We start from the raw sequence: 24,404 nt of genomic DNA, 5'->3' as shown, positions 1-24,404 counted from the left end.
TGTAGTAGATCATTATTTTTTACAAAAACCATGTAAGCCAAAATTTCAAGCTTTCTACAAAATTTTTTAAATTAGATTTCTTTGAAATATTCTCCATTTAATTTTAGTACATATAATAAAGTGCAGGTTTGCAGTATGTAGCTACGACCTACCGTTTATTATTGGGCTTTTTTTTGTGGAAGGTTTTGCTCATTTTCTAAATACAAAAACAAATTTCGCACATACTTTGTATGAAAGAAAATGCGTAAACAAAAAATCTCCAAAAATCAACGGTAAGTCCTAGCTACTTCAAACATACACTCTATTATATTTAAATTTAATGGGCAACGAAAATGCATACTGCAAAAATCTAAAAAATCAAATTTAAAACATTTGTTCTAATTCGTCTTATGTTCTAGAAAGCTCGATTTTTTTTTAGCTGGTGAGCTATATTTTCATAAAAACATACGTAATAAACATTTTTAAACAAAGAAAAATTGTCAAAATTTGCTGAAATTTCTTTCCATATTTACATTTTCGCCACCGTACATATTTTCTTTATACAAAAATTTTGCTAGAATTTTTATACATTTTAGTTCAGCTGTACTAGAAACCTTGCTAAACTTGAAAGCGTTAACAAAAAACATAGCTAGCACTCTTGCAATTGCAGCAACACACCAAATTATTGCACATTTGACCGTTGCAACACACTTAAAAATGCGCAACCACTTAAACGACCAGAATGACCAGCACTTTTATGCCGCTGCAGCTATAAAGTTATACCACTTGAAGGGCTTATAAAAACTGACACATACATACATACATTCCTGTCATAAAAATCATTACGTCAGTTTTCGCTCCTGCTGAACAAAACCTCCCTTCTTGCTGTCCCACAGCCTGCTGCAGCGGTGGGCTGGCTACTTGTTCTAGTAACAGAGGCGCGTTCATAAAGCGTTAAGTGGTTGCGCATGCGCCGCCACCAAACTGACCAAACTGAAATGCAAATGATGCTTAGTAGCTGACGCGGCAGCCGGCCGGCTGGTTGACGAATGCATTCAATTAAAATGCGAAATTCTAAACGAAAAAAAAATCGTTATGAATGCAACGAAGCAAAAGCAAAAACACAAAAAAAAAGAGCAGAGAAGAAGTGAAAAATGACGTGGAAATTGAACAGTTGTGGAAAGTGCACACGACTTGCAACATTTCACTTATGCAGGACATGCAAAGCAATTATCCTGCACAAGTTGTAGGCCTGTAGGCTGTGGCGTGTCGTGTCGTGTCGTGTCGTGTGCCGCAAAGAGCGCAGCGCGTGCCGTTGGGCGCGGAACAATTTGCACCTTGACTTTTTGTGCGAGAAGCTCCTAATTTATGCGACTATTAAAGCGATAAATCGAAAGTGCAAGAAGAATAAAGGATATGCTCGGCAGTTTTTTTTTCATGACAATGTGAAACACATTGAATTATGAATAATTTGGAACAAACAGGTTTTTTTCAATAGCTGACTTTTCATGCAAGCAGCTTTCTTTTAATTCAGATGGATGGAAATTATTTTTATTTATGAATTTTACTTAATTGAAAGTGTAATTTTTCATCGAAAAATTGCTTTATTCAAAAACGTAACTTTTTTCTTCATTTCTTACAACGATTTTAATGTGCGCTGATAACCCTTTGAGCTGCTAGCAAGCAATTCGTCCGTAACCCATTAAAACACGTCACGCATTACAACCAAATTTTCCCAGTAGACAAAAGAGAAAGAAAAAACAGCAAAAGCCTAAACGTGCTCTCACATTGCACAACGAGGATAACACGCGCCTAGCAGCCAAACCTTTGCAAGCATAATCGACGAGCAAATCTCATTAAAGCTGAAAATNCAGAATTTCCTGCAGCTTTGAATGAAAAGTATTGCCGTGATTTTATGTGTGGAACAAAAGTTAATTTTTAGATTTGAGCCTTATTACAGAGTAAAATAGGTTCTGAACCCATTCCATTAAAATGTAAGTAGAAATGGTTATTGCGATGACAGGGCACAAGACGATTCGGGTCTAATTTGAAGAGGAAACATCCTCGAGTTCTGCGTGAACTGATATAGAAGGCGGCTATAACTTTGTGGGAGCCGGGTAATATCAGAAGAGTGGACTGAACGCTTGCTAATCCAAAGTTCGCTTATTTATATTTGTATGAATAAAAAAAAAACAAACCCCCCGTTCCAGATTCCCTCGCTAAAATAGTACCCCACAGACCTTTGCAGAGAAAGTCTAGTGTTTGGGGCTTATCTTGGACAGGAAGCTTACCTAGAAGAGAAACACTGAATAAAGGTACATGACGGCCATTGCTGCTCCAAAGCCGTTATTAAAAATGGAAACTTAAGCCAGTGATAGAACAGTTTTTCGGATGTCCTTGGACAAATTTTTAATTACTGAAAAATTCATTATGGTATGCAGAATGCTACCATCTCCCCTAACTACAGCCCTTGAAGTGCTCCTGGTAGACCAAAATGCAGTCAAATAAAACGATCCTGCCAACTTTGTTGGCATCAGCTTTGTTCACTCTAATTGGGGACCCTTTTTGGTCTCGGCCCAAACCGACAAACGGCTGTAGTGCCAAATATGAAGATGAAGAAAGTTGCACATTATTTATACCAAATTTTAATGGACTGTAAAACTGCATACCAAAAAATTGTTTAAAAATTCTGCACAAACTTTGTTGAATTTCTTTAAAAACTATTGGGCACAGAAAATTTTTCGTAATGCATGCGAAGCTTTTTATTCTAATTTCTTATCGCTAATTCTTTATAAAAACAGTGTGCAAAACTCAGGAAAATTATCACTAAACTAATTTGCTACTTTAAAATCATTTTTTTTAGAACAATTTTTTTTTTATTTTTTTATTTGTTGACGGTATTATTTTCATCCATACAAAACAAATTTGTCGAGCATACTTTGCATGGAAGAAACTGCGTTAAAAAAAAAATGTCAAAAATCAATGCGATTTTTTAGCAAATTCAAACTCGCACTTTGTTATGCTAAAATTGAATGGGCTATAAAACAGCACGCTTATATTTTTTTAATTTCCTGAGTTTTGCACAAAGTTTTATTTTTGTAGTTTGTTGTAGTGTGAACTATATTTTTATAAAAAATTAGGGAAAAGAAATAAAAATAAAAAACTTCGCCTGCATTGCGTAAAATTCTCTGTGCCAATACTTTTGTACGGCACTGTATATTTATGGTCTTTGTGATTTAATGAACTTTACTTTTAATGAACCCTAATTAAATCAAAATAAAACTATCTAGTCAAAACTGGTCAAAATGTTACACTGCTATAATTTTGTTCACGACCGTATGTATGTAGGTACTACATACATTTGGAAAACTTTAATTTTTCACAATTTCATGCCTATTACATTAGTATCTTACTTTTTTAAAGTTTCTAATATTTACAGCTTAACATACACACAACAGCCAAGCATTCAATAGCCGTGATCGTCTAGTGGTTAGGACCCTACGTTGTGGCCGTAGTAACCCAGGTTCGAATCCTGGTCACGGCAATGTTTCATCGTCAAACATTGTCACGGAAGAAAGCATTTTTTAATCGTTTTTTATTTTTGATAAAATGTTTGTTTGAATTAATAATTCGAAATTTGAAGCTTATTGAGCGAGCTTACAATTGAAATAATTTTTCCGCATCTGATATTTTTTCTTTGCCAAAGGTGTGCGGTTGTATTTGTCTAGCTACCTATTTATAGACATATGTACGTAAATGTAATTTTAGAAACAAATCTTCGACACACACCTTCTTGTCTTGATTTAGCTCAATGCGTATCAGATGTGGTTTTTCGTCGCGTTTTTTTTTTTTTTTTTTTGTCTTAAAATTTTTATACTACTTAATGATTGTAAATATGTATGTATGTTTTTCGTGTTTTGCTTTTATTCTTTTACTATGCTATACTGCTTGCAATCGAATTTTTCAAAAATTAATTTTTATGGCCTAACAGTTTCGTTTTTGTTGCACCTATCGCACGTTCTCTTTTGAAGCGGTTTCTTTTATGTATTTGCCTCTGCAGCGCACACAAAGTGAATTGTTCGGTGTTTCTTGTTGTTAGTATCGCTGCTATAGTTTAGCTGTTAGTGCGTTGTAATCACTTCGAGCGGTAAGCTTTCGCTAGCCGTGATCGTCTAGTGGTTAGGACCCTACGTTGTGGCCGTAGTAACCCAGGTTCGAATCCTGGTCACGGCAATGTTTCATCGTCAAACATTGTCACGGAGAGAGCATTTTTTTTTATTTTGTTAAAACTTTTTTTATTTGAAAAAAATATTAACTAAAGTAGAACATTTGAAATTTGGAACTTATTGAGCTCAGGATTAATTTGAAATATATAATTTTGTTTTGTATGAAAAAAGCTTTTGAACTAAAAAAATTCGGAATTAGAAAAATTAAATTAAAACAAAATTGGTAGACGAAATATACAAAATATTTTTTTTAGTTTTTCGAAATTCTCAGAAAAACTTATAAAGAAAGTAACTTTATTAAAAATTCAATTTTAAATTTTGATAAAAATTAGTACAGTTATCATCAACTCTCCATGAAGTTTGAAAGTTTAACTTATATGATTTTGTTTAAAGCGCTTAAAAATATCGCAAGAAATATTTTTCTTTTTTTTCTTATGTTAAAATTTTTATATTTGAAAAAAAAAAATATTATCTTAAGTCGAAAATTTAAAATTTGAAACTTAGTGAGCTCAGGATAAACTAAAATATGTATCAAGGCGAATACATATAAGGTGGTATCGATTGAACAAATACAACAATTACTTGTATTTTGTTTTTGCTTTTAGCGGGCCATTGTCAAATTTCAGCTATTCTTCCCCGAATGAAAAAGGGCGACAGAAAATGCAAACACTCTCACGTTTTCACTCACTCACTAACGAAATTCAAAATTTTGACAATCAAACGCTACTCACAGCTGATGAAACAACACCACCTTATATAAATTCGCCTTGATATGTATTTTTGTTTTGTATTAAAAAAGCGTTTGAACTAAAAAATACGGAATTAGCAAAATTAAATTAAAACAAAATTGGCAAACGAAATATACAAAATATTTGTTTATTTTTTCGAAATTCTCAGAAAAACGTATAAAGAAAGTAACTTTATTAAGAATTCAAATTTAAATTTTGATAAAAACAAGTAGTTTTTCTCAACTCTCTATGAAGTTTGAAAGTTTAATTTATATGATTTTGGCTAAAGAGCTAAAAAAATCTCAAGAATTTTTTTTCTTTATTTCTGTTGTTTAAAAAGATACTTTGCTGCTGTTGCAAATTTTCTGGAAAAAACAAATATACGAGAATTTTTAGCTTAAGAGCTGCATACGGATTTAGGAAATTTTGATAGAAGAAAATTTCTTTCCATTTCCATATGAATTTTTCGTTAATCTTGAGAGCTACAGACAATCCCCAAATCACGAAAAATTAGAAAAAAAAATAAAAATTAACCAAACATAAAAAAAAATCACCATGCACTCAGTTTTGATCGCCAGTGTATATATGTACATACGTATGAATGTCTTTAAAAAATTTTAATACCTTTTCAGGAATAATAAAGCTGTTCACTATATCTTCTTTATACATATCTACATTAGAGGTATACGCCGCCGAGCCACGCCTCCGCCGCCGCCGTTTTTTGTCATCAATCACGCGCCGCCGCCGAGTTACAAAAATATCGGCGCGGCGGCGGCGGCAGCGTTCGGCGCCTAAGGAATTTTGTACAAAATTTTCATGATGAATGCACATTGAAATACATCGCTTGAAGGAACTACTACTCCAGAGTATGTACATATGTATATACAAATTTTTTTCAATACCACAACAATACTCCTTTTTCACATATTACTACAACAACAAGAAAGTTATCACACACCAAAAACTTTAACGATAATATCTCAGAAAGCAGTTTTAACAGAAGTGCCCTTATTGCATCTAACTCCTCAATTATTGGAGATAAAACAAAACCATATTGATATTGATATTTTTTCTTTAATAAAGAGTTGAATATTTTTTAAACAGATTTTGAGTAAGTAAGTTATTTTATTCTAGGGTCCCACAGACGTATACAAGTACTAGGTGGCTGTGTGAAAATTATGTTAGCATTCACAAGTGGTGGTCAAACCCCAGGAAGGTTTTGCTCCATCGCACCACAATGTTTTCTACATAGGGTTAAAGTTCCCCCTTCTTGGTGGAAATTAATTGTATTTTTCATTACTTTCGGTTATCCGTAGGAAAATTTGGCGCTTAATGCTTTAGTGGAAATTTTAACCATCTATTAAACAGTGGGTCAAAAAGGCCTGTTCTGCTGGGAGTTGATGGGTAAAACTGTTGGAAAATAGTAGACCACCCTAATTTTCAATCTATAACCTGCAAAAACTCGTTAGAACTTCGTAATTTAACATAACGGTAGATGCGATTATTACAAAAATTTATTAATAGCGACATAGTTTACTCCAATAACTTAACTTTTTAATTTTTTTTTGTTTCTTTAAATTTAAATAGTACATATGTAGTATAGTATATATGTACATATGTATATACCTCAGACCTTCTTCTGTTCGCCCATCCATAAAAATTTCAATTCAAGTAGGAACTAACAGTATTTAAATTTAAAACTATGAAACGAAATAAATGGAATTATAATTGGCATGGCGAATGCCTAACGCTGACGAGATGACATGATAAGATTAGTAGCCTCATGGCTCTTTGAAATCTACCTTATGAGCAGTGGCGCCGGCGTTTCCAGACGCGCCGGCGTCGTCGCCGCCGCCGATTATTTTTGAAGTTGACCACGCCGCCGCCGCCGCAAAGCCTGTCGGCGTAAACCTCTAATCTACATACATATGTAAATATGTATAGTAGAAATAATTTTATGTTATCCATAAGCATTTTTGTTAGCAAAAAGTCAAAAGTTTTTAAATCTTTATATGTACTTGGATCTAAGTTTTTTAGGCTAAGAGGCAAACAAAAGAATTTACTTGCTCATTCGCAAAATTACTTGAATTAATAATCCAATTCAATTTCGATGCGATCATAAAGGGTTTTTAACCAGCCAACACCTAATTTAATAAAACCTATTAATCTAATAAAACCACCATTAGCTCATACAAAAGAAAGAACATTTGAGGGCCTAAAACAACTTATAAAAAAGTGTCCTACTGCAGCAAAAAAGGAAAACAAAACACCACAAAGCATTTAATTCAAAGCAAAAAAAACCAAACAAAATCAAACAATACAAAGCTAATAGAACCTTTTATGAGTTTAAGCAACATTAAAAAAAAACTAAAAAAATTAACAAAATTAAAAAGGTAAAAAAGGTAAAAAAAAATTAAAAAGGCAACTAAAAAAAGATAAACAAAATAAATATAGCCTTTAGTAAATCACAACCCCTTCATTTCTCCGCCATTTATAATTCTTGTTATCCTTATTATCCTTGCACACATGTGCTTTCGCTTCAATTATTTAATTTCCAGTTTAATTGATTTTTTTCTGTTCGCTTTGAATTTCAATTAAAACAAAAAACGTTTGATGAATAGCCTAAACTATTGTCAACAGCAACAGCAGTGGTGTGTTGCTGTAATTTCGTAATTGATGAGCGCAAATGCGCAGCGAAGCAGCGTATATCCCGCACAGTCCGCGCACATATCCTACCGCTTGTTAGTCAACTCTTCCGCGGGCTACCTTGAAAATGTCCTGCATGCTAAACAACCACCAAAGCCAGGTGGGGCAAAGGTCGACGACGCGAAAGCAAACACCGGCAACTGACAGTCCGTCATGCAGTCAAATAGTCGGCAGCGCTATCGATCGCCACCGCCACGCCACCATCATCACCGTCAGAGGCACTCGCAGATATACATACATATATACCGAAAATTGTTGGCTGTGTTGATTTTGGTTGCCATTGCAAAGAAACGCGTTTTCCTTTCTGTTTTTGTTTTTTTACAGCAGCAACACCTTTTTTTTATGAGTTTTACAGCTGGACAAGCATTTGTCCGATTGCGGCATGCAATGCAGCGTCAAAATTTCATACCAGTTATATGAATGCAAATAACTACAACAATTGTTTTGTTGAATGCAACCGCACAGTCGAAAAGCAGCCTCATTAGCAGCACGGAAGCTTTGTCGTCATCCCAGTTGTACAAATCTCCTTTTTTCCCTGCTGCGTATGCGCTGCTGCAGTGGTCTTTTACGGCTGCTTGTTGTTTACTTTGCATTCTGCACAAAGCCTGGCCCGCCTGGCCCGCTTGGCCCGCCGAGGTGCAGCAAACCACTCAACCACCACCAACCACTTTATTCCCGAACGCATCAATCGAATTGTGTTTTTTGAAGCTGAGCTGCTGATGGCCGTCACTTTAGCGCATGAAAAATTAGCGATGCTCGACACGTTCCACCGACCATAAAGCATATTTTGGGCGTTAATAACTTGTATGTCAGTTAGCCGCGCATCATTCAAAGCGAAATACGCTTGCATAGCGTGAATGCACCACGCTGACTCATTTGCTGATTTGATATTCCTCAGCAACGATGTTTTTGGACAGTTTTCCATTTTCTCCTTTGTTTGTTTGGTGCTTTATTTTGATATTTTCATTAGATAACAGCAGCAAAGTGGACGCACGCATATCAGATGCTGCACCCCCTTGGGCTATGTAGGGATTAGAGAAAGTGAGGAGAACTGTATATAAAAAACGCTTTGCCTCTCGCATCTTTGGTATGTGGGCAATCAGAAAATATTTCTGGTACAAAAAATATCAGCAGCTGCCCAAAATATGTTTTTTTTTTTCAACCAGGAAAGGAAGGAAGAATTTTGAACCCAAAAAAGTATGACTAGGCAGGCTGGATTGGGTGTTCTGTTCCTTTGCTGTATCTTAACGTCCCCAATCGTTCAATAATACTGGTTTTCCTTCTTACCCGACTAAAATAATATCGCTTAATGGCTCCGGAAAACCCTGAGCTTATTCGGGCTGCTCTTCTTTGCAAGCATACATAGCTGCAAAACATTTCGAAAACCATTTTTACAGGGCAATTCTAGCAAATACAGTTTAAACTCTTTTGAAAGACAGTAGGCAAGAAAGACATGGTGAAATTATACCAGATGAAGTAATCAGGGCTATCACAGAATCCATCGTAGCTTCGATTTTCGTGAAATCTACGAAAGTGCTATTACAGAATCCGAATGGCTACGAACGTAAATTCGAAATTCAAGCATTAGCATTAGGCTGGCAGCCGAGAGGGTCCGGGTTCAAGTCCTCCTTGGGTGTAGAGGATTTCTTATTTTTTTATTTAGTATTTTTTTTATTAGTTTTATTTTTTTTTAACAATCTGAAGATTTTAATGTTTTAAGAACAAACAAATATTTTTTTTAAATTAATTTGTGTGATATTAAAGCAATTTGGTTTATTTCCGAATGAAATTCTTGTTGAACAAATTTCCTCGCTTAATTTTCTCGTTTTTTTTTTAATAAAATGGAAAGAAACAAGCTTTTCCTCCATACTTCTATTTTTGTGACCTGCTCTTAGCCAGCTGACAAATTAGTGACTTATTTTTGAGACTAGAGACGTGAGACAGCGTACTGAATACCAAATAGTCTCAAAATCCAAGTTCACCACCAAAAGTCACTATTAGTGACTACAGACCGCTTACTGAATGCCAGGGTAAAATTAGTTATTCAAATTGAAATAATTGTAAATGTAAGTATCAAAAAGTGGCTGTGAAGTTCATAATGAAAACGTTTTCAACGAAAAATTGTATCACACAAATTTCAGAAAAACAGCCGAAAACGCATTCATTTTACAACTATTTTCGATAGTTTTCTGCACATACGTTTCGGATGAACACTTTAGTGGGAGAATTGATCTGAAAAACGTCCGAAAACGGAACCGGAAAACGGATGAAACATCAGGTTTTTATACGAAATTGTTTCCATTTTCGGATACGTTTCTGGATATTTTGCTGGCTGGGTATGTACACTTACATATACATACTCAGATGTGAACAGTCAAATACGTGCGTAATAAATTTTGTATGAAAATATTATTTTTAAATACGAACATTTTTAAACGATAATCAAATTTAAAGTACTCATTTTTACTATGCATAATTTCCCTCAGTGTAGAGAGCCTTCATTGAATCCGTTCGTAATGAAGATTCGTACAGATACTCTACGACGAGATTATGCTGTCGGAACAAAATTTAAAATCCCTCAATCTTAAAAATAGTGGAAGAAAGCTGCACTATTTTTAATATTAAATATTTATTATACTCCAAATTTGTTATAGTTTCATATAATTCCATATACATATTTGTGTAAACGTAGACGTAAAATACCAATGCCATACATACATATATATGCACATACACGCATTCATCTGCTAGACGCTATTTAATGATTTAATATTTTGTATGAATCGAGGAAATAATAGTTTAGCAACAATTTATTAGGAAATAAACCTAATTACTTTAACATCATAAAAATTTATTTAAAAAAAAAATATTTTTCTATTTAAAATAATAAAATCTAAGCTAAAAATAAACTAAAAAAAAATATTTATTAAAAAAATAAACAAAAATTAAAAAAAAAAGAAAAAAAATCTCCACTACCCCACGGACTCGGATCCGAACTCTCTCAATTGGCAGCCTAGTGCTTTGCACACTCGGCCATTGCGCCTGATGGTGGAGCGTGAGCAAAATGACATAAATAAATGTCGGTTGTTTCCTTTGCACTAACTGATTTCGAATCAACATTCGAAGCTGGCAACGATATTTTCGAGTTCACTTGGATTTAGTGATAGCAATTTTTTCGTATTCGTAGCGGGCATTTGAATTTGTAGATTTTCTACGATGGATTCCGTGATAGCCCTGCAGTGATAGCAATTTTTTCGTATCCGTAGCGGGCATTTGAATTCGTAGATTTTCTACGATGGATTCCGTGATAGCCCTGACTATCTTATTTGAAAGTTTGCGTTTAAGATTTTGTATAAGATAGCCGAATTAGAGAAAATAACGCTAGAAAGCTGTTTTATTACTTCACAAAAGCCTTTCGTAAAATAATTGTCAATTCTGGCTTGAAAGCTCTTTACTGTTTTTCGAAAGACTAATTGAAATATCTGCTAAGTAGCAATAAGATTTTAAAAATAAAATAAAATTAAAAAATATACATTTTTCTTGTTCAAACAATAAAAACTAAACTTAAAAAAAATTCATCAAAAAAAAAACAAAATTTATAGGCTACAAAATTTCAAAACTTAAAAAAGTAATATTTTTCTTTTTAAAACAATAAAATCTAAAAAATTAAATTAAATTAAATAAAAAAAAAAAAATTTTTTTCAAACATTAAAATCAGAAAATGAAAATAAAATTTAAAAAAGAATAAAATTTTCAAAAAAGTTCCATAAAATTACGCACTTTGCCACCGTGCAACCATGTGCCCGGGTAGCTCAGTCGGTAGAGCATTGGACTTTTAATCCAAGGGTCCAGGGTTCAAGTCCCTGCTCGGGCGAGGTCATTTTTTTTAATTTCTTATTTAATTTTCTAACTTTTTTTTATTTTAATTTTTTAGCCTGGAAGATAATGTATGCAAAGCTAAAAAAAATAAAATAAATTTAGCTTTTTTAATTTTGACTTACATTTATTGCTAACGGAATTTCCATGAAATGCAGACGATGTTGAATTTGTATTTATCATTCATAGCACAGTGCAAGACTCAAAAAGTGATGGGAAAGAGACCAATTGCACTCACTAAAAGAGGTCAAAATATGAATAAATACCAAAGCATTTGTAAAAGTTGGTTCCCATTTCCATTTTATATCGATTTGAAGTTATGAATTTCAGGTTAAAAAATAAACAAGTACAATGATTTATTTTATTTCGCTCACAAACTCCATACCTATATAAATGTATGTATATATATATATATACATATATGTATATAATAGAAATTTTTAAGTTGAACATTGAGCTGTGCCACAAACTCCTCAAATTCGTCTCCTCTTCCCGCTCCGTTAACTTTGGAAAATGTGTTTTTAAATTATATGTCCTGATTGGGAGCTTATTTCGTGAACTTTAAATTGACATAAAAAAGAAATGGTAACCAACTTTTTCAAATCCGTTGGCACTTTTTCATTATTTGAGCAGCTTAATCAAATTGTGTTGGTCCAATTCCCATCACCTCCAACTTTTTGAAATTTGGTGCACAATGTAGTAAACATTTGTGAAAAATAATATGAGAAAAAAATCAAAAAAAATTGGTTAACATTACCAAAATAAAACTTGAAAAGGAATCAATGTCATTTTCGGTTAATATTAACAATGCCTTGGTTGGTGTTTTCAACAATGATTTGGTAATATTAACCACACTTTCATTTACATTAACCAAACTTTTTGTTGTCGATTTTTTCGTTTCAATATGCTTATGTTCTGCACTTCACAGATGCTTTTTCATAATTCGGAGATACAAAATAAAATTTTTTATAATCATTCTGACACGTTTGCCTCTAACGGGATTAGCAAATATCAGCAAGCATCTCTACACACTCAGCTACAGCCGCTTTATAAACCTGCCTTCAAAAATTCAACTGGAATCAGTTTTCTTCGTCGTTTGATTTGGTTCTGCACTTCACATTTTGGAGTAAAATGTCCCACCAACCACAATGGAATGGCCCATAAATGAAATTAAAAATTATTTTTAATTTTAATACAAAATCTAGATAAAAAGAAATTTTAATTTAAAGTAATATTAATTAAAGATATAAAATTAAGTTCGTGAAAATTCCTTGAAATTAGAAACAGTATCTTTCTTTTTAAAACAATAAAAACTAAAAATAGCACCTGATTTAAACTAAAAAAGGAAAAATGTCAACTAAAAAAAATACGAATCTAAATATGTAATGAATATAAAAAATTTTAATTTTAAAGAAATAAATAAAAAAACAAAACCAAAAAATAAATAAAGAAAAAAAGTTCCTAAAAATCAAATGANTTAAAAAAAATACGAATCTAAATATGTAATGAATATAAAAAATTTTAATTTTAAAGAAATAAAATGTTTAAATGAAAATAAAATAATATTAAGAAATGAAACAAAAATTGAAAATAAAACACTGTCCTGAAAATTAAATAAAATTAAAAACAAATATGTTTTTTCTATTTAAAACAACAAAACCAAAAAATAAATAAAGAAAAAAAGTTCCTAAAAATCAAATGAAATTAAAAAATATATACATACGTGTATTTCTTTTTCAGAACAATAAAATTTAATAATTAGAAGAAAATTAAATTAAGAAATAGAAAATTAAAAAAATAATAAAAAATCCGCTCCGGAACAGGAAGTTCTCTAACATCATTTATTTGAACTTTTAAATTTTACCGGACACCAAAGCGTGGGTTTTTAGTTTTTTTAAACTATAATTTTTTTTTTCATTTTAAATTACAAAAATGCCATCTAAAATCCAACAACTGCTAAATATTAACTGCATTTAATTTGAATGACTTTCAACATTTTGCACTAAGCACCAAAACAATTCAACTAATGCAGGTACTAATAAATGCAAATTGCATTTACTTAGTTTAGAAAACCAATAAAAATAAAAATAAAAATAAAAAGCAAAACCACTTGCATGTAGCACCTTCGAAACGTACAGCCAGCGTTTTTGTAGTTCCTCAAAAGCCCGTGTACAATAAGCAATTCCACAGGACACGCATCATTTTTCAATTATGACAGCCGGCATTTGTTAGTAACAGGCTAGCCAGCCGCTGGCCATCACCGGCTGCATATGGTCGTTTTGGTTGCTAAATGTTGCACCATTAAGAGTAAAGTGTCGACTTTTTGCGGCAACTGGCACATGCCACTGAAAATTAACTTCATTTGCACGTGGCACGTTGCGCGCCTTTACCCTTCGCCTGCTTACACCTCGACGCGCCTCTTTTTTGCTCACTTGGTTTGTTGCAAGTTATCGAGTCCTGCATTTGTGCAAAATGTCGAGCGGTTGCAGGAGCGGTTAGTTGAGTGGACAATGTGTCACGTGTTGGTCGTTGCAAAAATTTGCCTGTCATTGTGCTGAAGCATTTTGCGCCACAGCGAGAATGTCTGTAGCAGTGGCATTGACCAGTTGTTTGTGCAAAATGTATGCAAGTACGTAAAATTGTATGCCTTCGTGTTTGTCCAGTTGTCCGAAGATGCTGCTCTTGTGGCGCATTGTTGTACGCTCTGCTGTGCATTACGCTCGCTGCAGGATATCATTTTCATTGTTGCCGTTGACACATGTTATTGCAGTTGCAATTTACTTAAAACAACATACAATGCACGAATTTTTAAGAAAATCGAAAAAAAAAACATGAAACAGTTACTTCATGTAAGTCTCAGCACAAAAACACTGCACTGTGTATGCGGCTGAGTTGGTAATGAAGTCATAAAGTCTGGAATTGGCTTGGAAGATTAGCAACGCGTGTGACAGCTGGGAAATATTGATTTAAAACAGAAAGAATTTTCCATTTCTGTGCTAAAAAAAAAAAAAACAAACGTGAGCACAATTGAGTGGAAAACGAGAAATTGTCAAAAAAGCAGGGACCGATCATAACAGTTATTCATGAAAATTGTCATTGAAAAATTCACTATGCAGGAAATTATTGATATAAATCAATCGATTTCTTTTTTCACCGAGAATCAAATTTGAAAACAAATTTCAATTTGTAATTTTTATGCAAAATAACATTTGTTTTTGATTTTTATTTTATAGATCCAAAGTAACAATTACTTTTGATTTTTATCTACATTATCCGTTATTTTTGATTTCTAAATTATATGCCTTAGAAAACAGTTATTGAAGACTTTTATTTATAAATGTCATCAATAAAAATCATTCATCGACTTTTATCATACGTATAAAAGTCATTATAATTTTTCGCGGTTAAGAAGGTGTTGATGAACNATAAACGTATAAAAGTCATTATAATTTTTCGCGGTTAAGAAGGTGTTGATGAACAAAAGTTTACTACGACTTATACAAATGACTTTTATAACCATGATTTTAAAAATAAAAGTCAGTGACTGATTTATATTCATGACTTTTATAAATAAAAATCTTCAATAACTGTTATCTAAGACATATAATTTAAAAATCAAAAACTACTGTTATTTGCAGATTATTTAGATAAAAAAAATTATTATTTTGGATTTATAAAATAAAAATCAGGGACCGTAAATAACAGTTATTTTTTTCAACAGTTAAATTAGGCCAGATATCTTCGAAGTCGAAAATAAAAGTCTTTACCTATTAATAAACAAACCGCTTATCCAAATTAAACAAGTTTGGTATCAACTGAAAGAGGACGAAAATAGCTTTATGACTGAAATGTACAAACGAGGAAAGCTAGCTATTGAAAAATATATAAATACAAAATGTTTTATGACCTTGACCTTGGGTCAGGTATATGCATTTTTTTTTTGTATTAAATAAAAAATAAATAAAAAAAATGTAAATAGAAGTGGTAACCTTCGTTCGTTATTTCTGTTTGAAAGCTATTTAAGTCCTCTTTCATTTGGTACTATTTTTTTTTTTTTTAAATTTGGATAAGCGCTTTGTTTACTATCAGGAAAGACTTTTATTTCGGACTTAAAAAATATCTAGCCAAGTTTAACTGTTGAAAAAACAAAATAACTGTTATTTACAATCCCTGATAAAAATCAGAAAAAAAATTTATTTAAGGAATAATTAAATAAAAGTAAAAAAATAATTGTTGACGAATTTCGGTTTCGACGTTGTTCCAGAAAAATTTTCCCTGCAGATGGCACAACACCGAAACCGGTTTGTCTTCAAACCAAATTTGGCAAGCGATGACGGAAATTTGTTCCAAAAAACATAATTTTTTTCGTTCGCAGCTTTTAAGGTTTCAATACTAATTCAAATACCACTACTGTCTTCATCTAAAGTAGTATATGTATGGCTTCCTTTTTATAAATAAATGTATTCTTAATATGACGAAATAAAGTAAAACTGCATAAAATAAACAATAAACTTTGTTCCATGCTCACCGGGAAACGGAAGGCAAAAATCGGTTCATGCAATGTATGAAAGGAAAGCTCAGTCAAAAAAGAGTGCCAAAAAATCACGCTGTTTTCTCAAGCCTGTCAACCTAAATTATGCTAAAACAGAAAACAATCGCCGTCATATAGGAGGGTAGGCAGGATATGTGAAAACAAACACCCAAAAATCAAATCAGGAAACAAAACTTGCAAACAAAATGCAGTCGTGAATAAAAAAATGCATAATGTATAAGGCGGCAAGGATATATGTATGAACAAAATATGAATAAAAAGGATGAATGCGTATGCATATTGCAAGGATGCAAAAAGTCGAGCAAATAAAAAATTTTACAAGAAAGGACATACATACATATATGCACGAAGTTAGTTCACTTAAGCGCATCTACAGGCACAGGCTTACATGCAAATCTCGCTGCAAACATATGAGGAAAAATTAAACTCAGCAAAATTTTGCACAGCAACAGCAGTAAAAAAAAAAAAAACGAAGACAAGGATATTTAATCCTTTCACTTTGGGCACAAAAATCGACCGCCAACTGTGCAGCAAATGGCGATTAGCACTTAAGAACCGCTGACACTAACGCCGTGAGTGTCGCCTGGCGTCGCTGCAGTATTAACACTTGGATGGACACAAAACTTCATACACATGTATGTTTGCTTGGACGAAAATTGGTAGATACACAAGTGTTGATGGCTGCCACAGAAACCGGAAGGATATCGAGCAAAATGTGGTGGAAGGGTTGAATTACTTAGATGCGAGCAAAGGTTGTCTTAAGAGCCTCGGCAGTCGAAGGGGGAGAGCGTAACACAACCAGCACTGCCTGCCTTCAGGTAAATGCATAGATTGCCCCACCATTCCGCATTCTGTAGCAGTCAGCATGTCCTAGCAGCAGCACTTTAAGAAGTTAAATACTTTAAGTGCATTTCTTGTACGCCTTTGGTTACTGTTATTGTTTTTATTTGGCAGTGCCTTTTTGCTTTGCATGCCGCAGTAAGTAATCAGCCAAAATTCATTTAAGCGTTGGCAAAAAAAAAATAAAAAATAAATAAAATAGAGCATGCATGCAAGGATGTCTGTAAGCCATTTCACTTTTATTTTAATTCGCTTAAATTGGTACAGCCAGCGTAATATGTAACTGCCGCCAGCAGCAGCGCACAGTGCACAGTGGTTCAAAATTGGCAGTTTGTATTCACAATTCACTGGAGCCTTTTTTATTTATTTTGAATGAGAGGTAATACAATTTCAAAAGAGACCAGTTGAGCATAATTTTTGATTTTTTTTTGTTTGTTTGTACATATTAATTTTTTTAGTGCGAAAGGTACACAGAGAGGCAATTTTGAAGAAACTCGATTCGCCTGTTCCAGTTAATAAAGGTTACATAATAAAAACTAGCTGAAAACAACTGTAGGGTTCTTCCGAAACGAAAAAAAAAAATAAAATAATAATAATTTGAAATGTTATAAAAAAAATTTCACCAAAATTATAGTTTATTTTTTTTGGTTTTTATAAAAATAAAAGTACAAGTTGCAAGTGGCTAATGCCGTTTTCGTTTCTACCGAAAAATGTTACCTTCTCATTGCCCCGCTCAGCACAAACACTAAGGACCGGGCAATGAAAAGGCAGCATTTGTTGTAGAACCGTAATCGCCATAAGAGTTTGCGATGATTTTTAATGATGTACCAAACGCTTTTATTTCCCATTTAGCATGCAGATGTGCACGAAATCTTAGCGAAAAAATTATTAAAAATCAACACGACCTCTTAGCCACTTGCAAATTGCACTTTACTATATTAAAATTTAATGATCTATAAAACTTTTTTTTTTTTAATTTTGGTGAAAATTTTTTATAAAACATTTAAGTTATTTTTTGTGAAATATTTTTCGTTTCGGAGGCACACTGCATTGTTTTCAACTCGTTTTTATTTGTAACATTTATTAACTGGAACAAGAGAATCGATTTTCTTCAAAATTGCTACTTTTTTGCACTTTGAACTAAAAAATTGAATACAAACAAACAAAAATTCAAATTTTATTAGCGTTCATAAAAAAACAATTTATCAAATTGGTTGAAAAATAAAGGCTCCACTGAATTGTGAACACTAAATTCCAGTTTTGCACCACTGTGCAGTGGTTGCCTGTCAGCCTACAACACCGAGATATCCTTCTTACGCGGCTGTCAGCCTTTCGTATGAGACAGACTACCGCTGACTGTAAGGCAGTCACTGCATTTCCCTTTACCTATCCTCCTCCAGAAAATTGGATTTCTCCTTGCTTCCCTCATTGTGTGTTTACTAAACTGTTGTCAAATGCAATGCGAATTTGTTTTGATTGAATGGGATTTGCTTACGGATGACATCCTTTTTGGCTAGACAACAGTTTTGACAAATTCACAAATATGTTCCTTCGTTGTTCTTAAAACTCTTTTTGTGTTGTTTTTAATTTCGCAATCAAGTAAAGGGTTAGGTTTCCTCAGATTTTGCGACATATTACAAATCGGTAAAATTTTTTATTTACTTTATGTTCTATGCAGCCAATCATGTGTACGCCTAATCCTGCTTAGTTCATTCGGAGCGTAAAAGTGGATGTTTGTAATTTCTCTTCCATATTCTTATTTTCATTAGGACCGCCAGCTGATTGCATCCGGAGATAAGGTGTGCCAAGAAGGAAAGCGATCGCATTTGTGGCGGAAAAATTAAAAAAAAGGATTTAGCTTTTGTCAGCAGATATAGCAGATTTTGTCTGGAGCGAAAATGCTATCGCTTCTCTCTTATACTGATTTCTGTTATAACCATGGGATCATAGAAAAATATACCGACCGGTCTACGATAAGTTGTCGTACCGAGGCAGCATGGAATTTCAATCATCTCATAAGATGCTCAGTGAAAATGAGCGACCAAAACAATTGCTTAAGGTAGGTGTCTTATTGGACGAAATCTGAGCGGTGATACCAAGATTAGTTCTTGAAAAAAACTTAAACTAATCCAGTGTGGTAAACTATCCGTCAGACCTTCGGAAAGCATTCTAAAAGAAGAGGTCACCCCTAAAAAGAAACTTGCAACAGCTGATGCCTGAAGTACAATGCTATAATACTATTGAGGGCCTTAATATCACTAGACGGTCAGTAAGCGATAAGAATAATGCTTTCTTTTTTAAGTTATATACTTCCAAGTATACAATTTTCTGTGCAGATTAATTGCTCTGGTCGAAGTGGGATTATTCTTCAAAAAGAGCACAGACGTAAAATCTAAAGATTCAAATTTTTTTATGTAAAGTAATGATTCAAATGGTTTTGGTGGATTTTTAACTACACCGAAATAATTAGCCCCCTAAGACCTTTTTAACCGTCATTTGACATAAAGAAATGTTAAGCTTAAGATTTTACGATGCTTAACACGCCTTGTGAATCCCCTAATTGTTGAGAAACTTTTCCTTCATGTTACTTCCATGTTTTTTGTGCATCATAGCGCAACCAGCAGCCGTTTTTGGCAAAAAAATTTGCAAATCCAGATTACTCGGACCTTGAAAGGCCTTTTGATCACCTTCATAAATTTAACAGAAAAGTTCGAGGGTCATTTAGAGATTGAAAAAGGCACTTCCGAGAAAAAATATTTAAACAAAAGTTGCGTATTTTTGTCCACAGAATCCTAGTCTCTAGTAAAAACATATATGTGTAATTAAAAAAAATTTACCTCCGGTCAGTATAACCCATTTCCGGTCGAAACCGGAATTCCGTAATGCGATTAAAAGATAGAGCGTTCTTAGAATCCAAATATGTACTGAAAACATGCATATCTAATTTCAAAAAATGGATTTCCGGTCAGTTTCATCCACTTCTGGTCGAAACCGGAAGTCGATAACACCACCAAATGATAGAGCATCCCCAATTTAGAAGGTAAAATTTTTTAGTGTTTTCAAAAAAAAAAAAAAAATTTTCCTCCATTTTAGACGGGGTGAATACTATTTTATAGAGCAAAATGGTCGAGTATTTGTTTTTCAGTATTGCGCAAGTAAACCATTATAGTTAGTTGCTCTTTATCTTGTTCACATTATTTCTCCATACTTTCATAGTTATATGTAGATTCATTAATTACTGCATGGAATCAGCTCAGAATACTTCCAAACACAACGTCCTTGTTAACGTCCTTCAGCGATAAACACTTTATCTAGCCTCTGCAATGCATAATACGTCAGTTGACCCAAATTTTAGTTTGAAAACACATACACCCATACACATAACAAAAACTTCAATAGTGAGTTATTTTTTATTTTTTTGTTTTCTTTATCAATACAAAAGAGTGTACAGCACATTTTAAATTAAAATCACTCAACAGTGTTTGTTTTTCATTTCTTCATCTCAGCACAGGCTGTGCTGTTGCTTAGGGCGCATATTAGGTACACACATTCATATATACATACAGTGGCGGTCAAAAATGGATGAATGGTGTTTCGTTTTTAATATTTACAATTTTTTTCAAGCAAACATTTTTTTAATATTTTTTTGTAAAAATATGGTTTATGCTTTAACAAAAACTATATAAATCACACTTTCAAAAATTCCAAAAATTTTTATCTAAATGTTTTGAACCAGAACTTTTAGAAGTTTTTTGGGTATGCAGTTAACAAGCTTATAAAATTTTAGTAAAATAAGTGCAAGTTTTGAATGGCTAAAATCGCATTGATTTTTAATAATATTTTTGTTGACAGCGTTTTGCACTTTTTTCCATATAAACATGAATTTTTTGCGGAAGAATATGCGCAAGATCTTTTGCGGAAAAAAAAATAAAAAGAGTCAACGCCAGTTTTCCTAAATTTCGCTTTTTATATGAAAAGAAACCGAAAAAGCCGTCAGCAAAAAAAAAGTTATTCAAAATCAATGCGATTTGTTAGCCGCTCAAAACTTGCACTTACTACTTTTACTATAATTTTATAAGCTTGTTAACTGCATACCCAAAAAATTTCTGAAAATTCTGGTTAAAACAACTCGAAATTTAGATAAAAATTTATAGAATTTTTCTAAGTTCTGTATAAAGTTTGGAAGTGTGATTCATATAGTTTTTGTTAAAGCATGAACGATATTTTTCTAAAAAAAATATCTAAAAAATTTTAGCTTAAAATTTATTGTAAATATTAAAAACGGAACACCATTCATTAATTTTTAACCGCCACTGTAGGTAAGTACATTAGCTATTTCGCAAAATCAACACACTTCATTCGTATGAGTAGACCTTTCTTTCAATAAATTGCAATTTATATGCTGTGTGCCCTAAGAAAGTGAAATTTATTTCGTTTAAAATGAGGGCATATTTTGTAGTTTTCTGTTTTTTTTTTGCTATTTATGTATGTATGCATTCATTTCAAGGAAAGTGTGATTAATTTGCCTGCCGTATATGTATTTAAGGTAGCTACATGAAGATGTCCTTTGAGGGGTTGGTAGTTCATAAAAGGTGGGAAAAACTGTTTGCTTTACTTTTTGCGAAATCGAAAGTTTTTTTGCTTGCCCTATATATTTGTATGTAGTAAGTAAAGTCGAAACTGGACAATAGCAGTGACAATGATTGCTAAATAGCGCTGTCCGAACTAGAAAAATACAATGGAGAAATTTAAAGTGAGAAATTTGGAGAAAAAAAGGTATTAAGATATGCTTGTAGGTATGCAAATATACATACATACTAGTTTCTTAGTAATGAAAGCTGTTTTCAAATTCGACTACTTTAGTTTCTTCGAAAGATTAAAAAATATATAGCTTAAGCTTACTAAAGGGGCACGATTGGCGCAGAAGCAGAATAATTGAGGAAATTTCCACTGCTAGCGGGGTAGGGAGCGAAGTTCAAGAGATGTAATTCATTCTTTCCAACTTCCTTATATTTTTAGCATCTAACTAACGCATGCAGAGAATACACAAAACATCCATCCTTTCAGATAATCAAACAGTACCTCCGTGTCTAACTGTATCACCAATGGCAAAGCCGAAAGCAAAAAGTGATTGCAAGTTCTTATTGGGCTTGAAACTCATATCAGTAGAGATCTCAATTGTCTAGTACCCCGTCCAGAGACGACTGGGTTCCCTTCAGAGCCGTATACTCTCTTGATGGATCAGAAGCTGAGCCCTTTGGTAGATGAGGGAGGCTGAAAAGCTATTTATTAAAATAGCTGATAGAAATGTATAAAAATTATAGTTTTCTATATAATATCCCTGCACTTCAATGCACTTCTTAAAAAAGTAGCCACCAAAAAAAAATTCACAAAAATCAACGCGATTTTTTAGCCATTTGTAGCTTCCACTTAGACTAAAATTTTATGGGCTATAAAACTGCATACCCAAAGATGTTCTGAAAATTCAGAATAAAAAGTTGAAATTTTGATGAAAATTTGTTGAATTTTCCTAAAATTTGTAAAAAGTTTGAAACTGTGATATACACGGTTTTGGTTATCTCGAAAAACATTACGAATATTTGAAGAAAAGCAACACGTGGTCATTTGTTTGAGTCACTGTATAAGAATCAGGGAAACAAAATTATTTATCTTAATTAGAAAAAAAGGCAGGAAAAAAATTTTTTTACGTTTTTTTTTTTTAATATTTATTATTCAAAATTGATAAACGCATATCTGTATTAAAAATCGGTTTTCAAAAAATAAAATAAATAAAAAATCCGTATCCCCTCATTTTCCTTGTAGAATAACATATTTTAACGGCAAGCAAATCTACGATGTGAAGTTGTCAGCCTGCCTGATCTGAGATGAATTTGGAAATTAGTATTTTCTAAGAAAAATTTAAACTGGACAGGCCGTTATTTTAGGCGAGAGTTTAGCTGTGATTGCTCACTTAGAAACCAGACATAATTTTTTTTTCGTCACATTAGATACATTGAAAAATTATCTCTTAAACTGAAAAAAAGCCGGGAAATTGAAGCACAAATCTAGACGGAGACGAAATGCAAATCGATAGTAGAATGAAATGGCATATTCCTCGGCAATCAATTAATAAAAATTAGCATCATTAATAAAAATTAAAACACAAAAGCCTTGCGTTTCAGTGGCCGAAAGAATTTTGCCAAATGAAGCGTGTGATCTAGCAGGATAATGCTTCAAATAAAAAAAGAACAAACCGGAATTTTTTGGCTTTTGCGGTGTTATGCAAAAAATATTGGCGTCCATCCAGAACGCAAGCAAGAAAAAGGAAGAAGGAAACGAAGCAACCGCAAAAGTGACATAATTGTAACAGATGACATGACACCATACGCGTAGCGTCATGATTAATGAACGCAAATGACAGTGCAGAAACGTAAAATACTTCAGGCGAGAGTAATAGGTGGGGATGGGGATAAATGCAGAGGTATGATTTTAATTCAATAATGCTGAGCAAGAAAAAATTTAGAAATTCCAAAGAGAGTAGCATCGATTATAGAAATCGTACCGTTTTTTTTTTGTGATGCAATTGAAAATCATTGAATCGTTCCTGATAGATCGCTATTTGATGACAATTTCATTCATAACTATAGTTTAGGCTATCAATTGCCATGCCGCGATATGATCTATAAGTTGTCTTAAAAGTGGTTGTGAGTGAGGTAAAGATTGTAAAAGTTTTGTGTTGCTTGAAACGGTGGCGCAACAAAGAAATCCAATGAATGTAATCTTTTCAATGAAAAGAATAACAAAGTATACAATGCCTTCTTAGGAGATAAAAGAAGATATCAATTACCTGTAGAAATTTGAAGTGCTTCTACCGAGCGACAAAGGAATGTTCAATTTGGGGAAAACTTAAAAAAATGACTTGTTTTTTATATTCAGATATAGAAATTGTATCTTAAACGTCATAAAGTAACAATTAGCAAACGCCCAAATTGAAAATACAATTTCGGCAGAACAAAAATCTAAACATAAAAAATATTTGTTATCTGCGCGCTCCAAACCAAAAAAAAAATGTCTTTCTCTTCACAGAGAAGATTTTCTAATTGTTTAAAATATTTATTCGAGCATAACTGATGCTGATTTGACGAGACAGCACATGTCATGAGCGGTTAAAAGGAGAAACAAAAAATAAAGCATTGCCGCCAAAGCTGATTTTGGGATTAGCCGCGTTCGTGAGCGCTATTTCACGAAAGGTACCAAATAATAAATAAACAACAACAAAACTAAAGTAGAAAATGGGCTAAGAAAATATATGGAAAACCGCAAAACCAATAGTAAAGAAACGAGAAGAAAAAAATGTTAATCTTTGAACAGAACCAAGCTGTGGTAAATGAGCGCGCACTGGCATCCTTATGAGATTAAGAATGCAAATCAGTGTTGCGAAGCAAACTCTAATGCCTTTTCATGTACATGTATATGAGTGTATGTGTGCGTCCCTTA

The 24,404-nt window shown here is 33.0% G+C and overlaps 3 non-coding genes across 3 annotated transcripts; all 3 read left to right on the top strand.

Annotated features, from left to right (window-relative positions):
* Positions 1-3,451: 3,451 nt before the first annotated feature.
* TRNAH-GUG (transfer RNA histidin (anticodon GUG)) lies at positions 3,452-3,523 on the top strand. Its single transcript has one exon. It is a non-coding gene; the product is annotated as a tRNA-His (tRNA).
* A 617-nt stretch (positions 3,524-4,140) lies between these two features.
* TRNAH-GUG (transfer RNA histidin (anticodon GUG)) lies at positions 4,141-4,212 on the top strand. Its single transcript has one exon. It is a non-coding gene; the product is annotated as a tRNA-His (tRNA).
* A 7,228-nt stretch (positions 4,213-11,440) lies between these two features.
* On the top strand, positions 11,441-11,513 carry TRNAK-UUU (transfer RNA lysine (anticodon UUU)). Its single transcript has one exon. It is a non-coding gene; the product is annotated as a tRNA-Lys (tRNA).
* The last annotated feature ends 12,891 nt before the right edge of the window (positions 11,514-24,404 follow it).

Source organism: Rhagoletis zephyria, unplaced genomic scaffold (genome assembly GCF_001687245.7).
Source record: "Rhagoletis zephyria isolate East Lansing unplaced genomic scaffold, Rhagoletis_zephyria_1.1 Rzeph_scaffold_02918, whole genome shotgun sequence".
NCBI lineage: Eukaryota > Metazoa > Arthropoda > Insecta > Diptera > Tephritidae > Rhagoletis > Rhagoletis zephyria.
The sequence above is the reverse complement of the archived record's forward strand: the minus strand, read 5'-3'. Positions and strand labels throughout refer to the sequence as shown.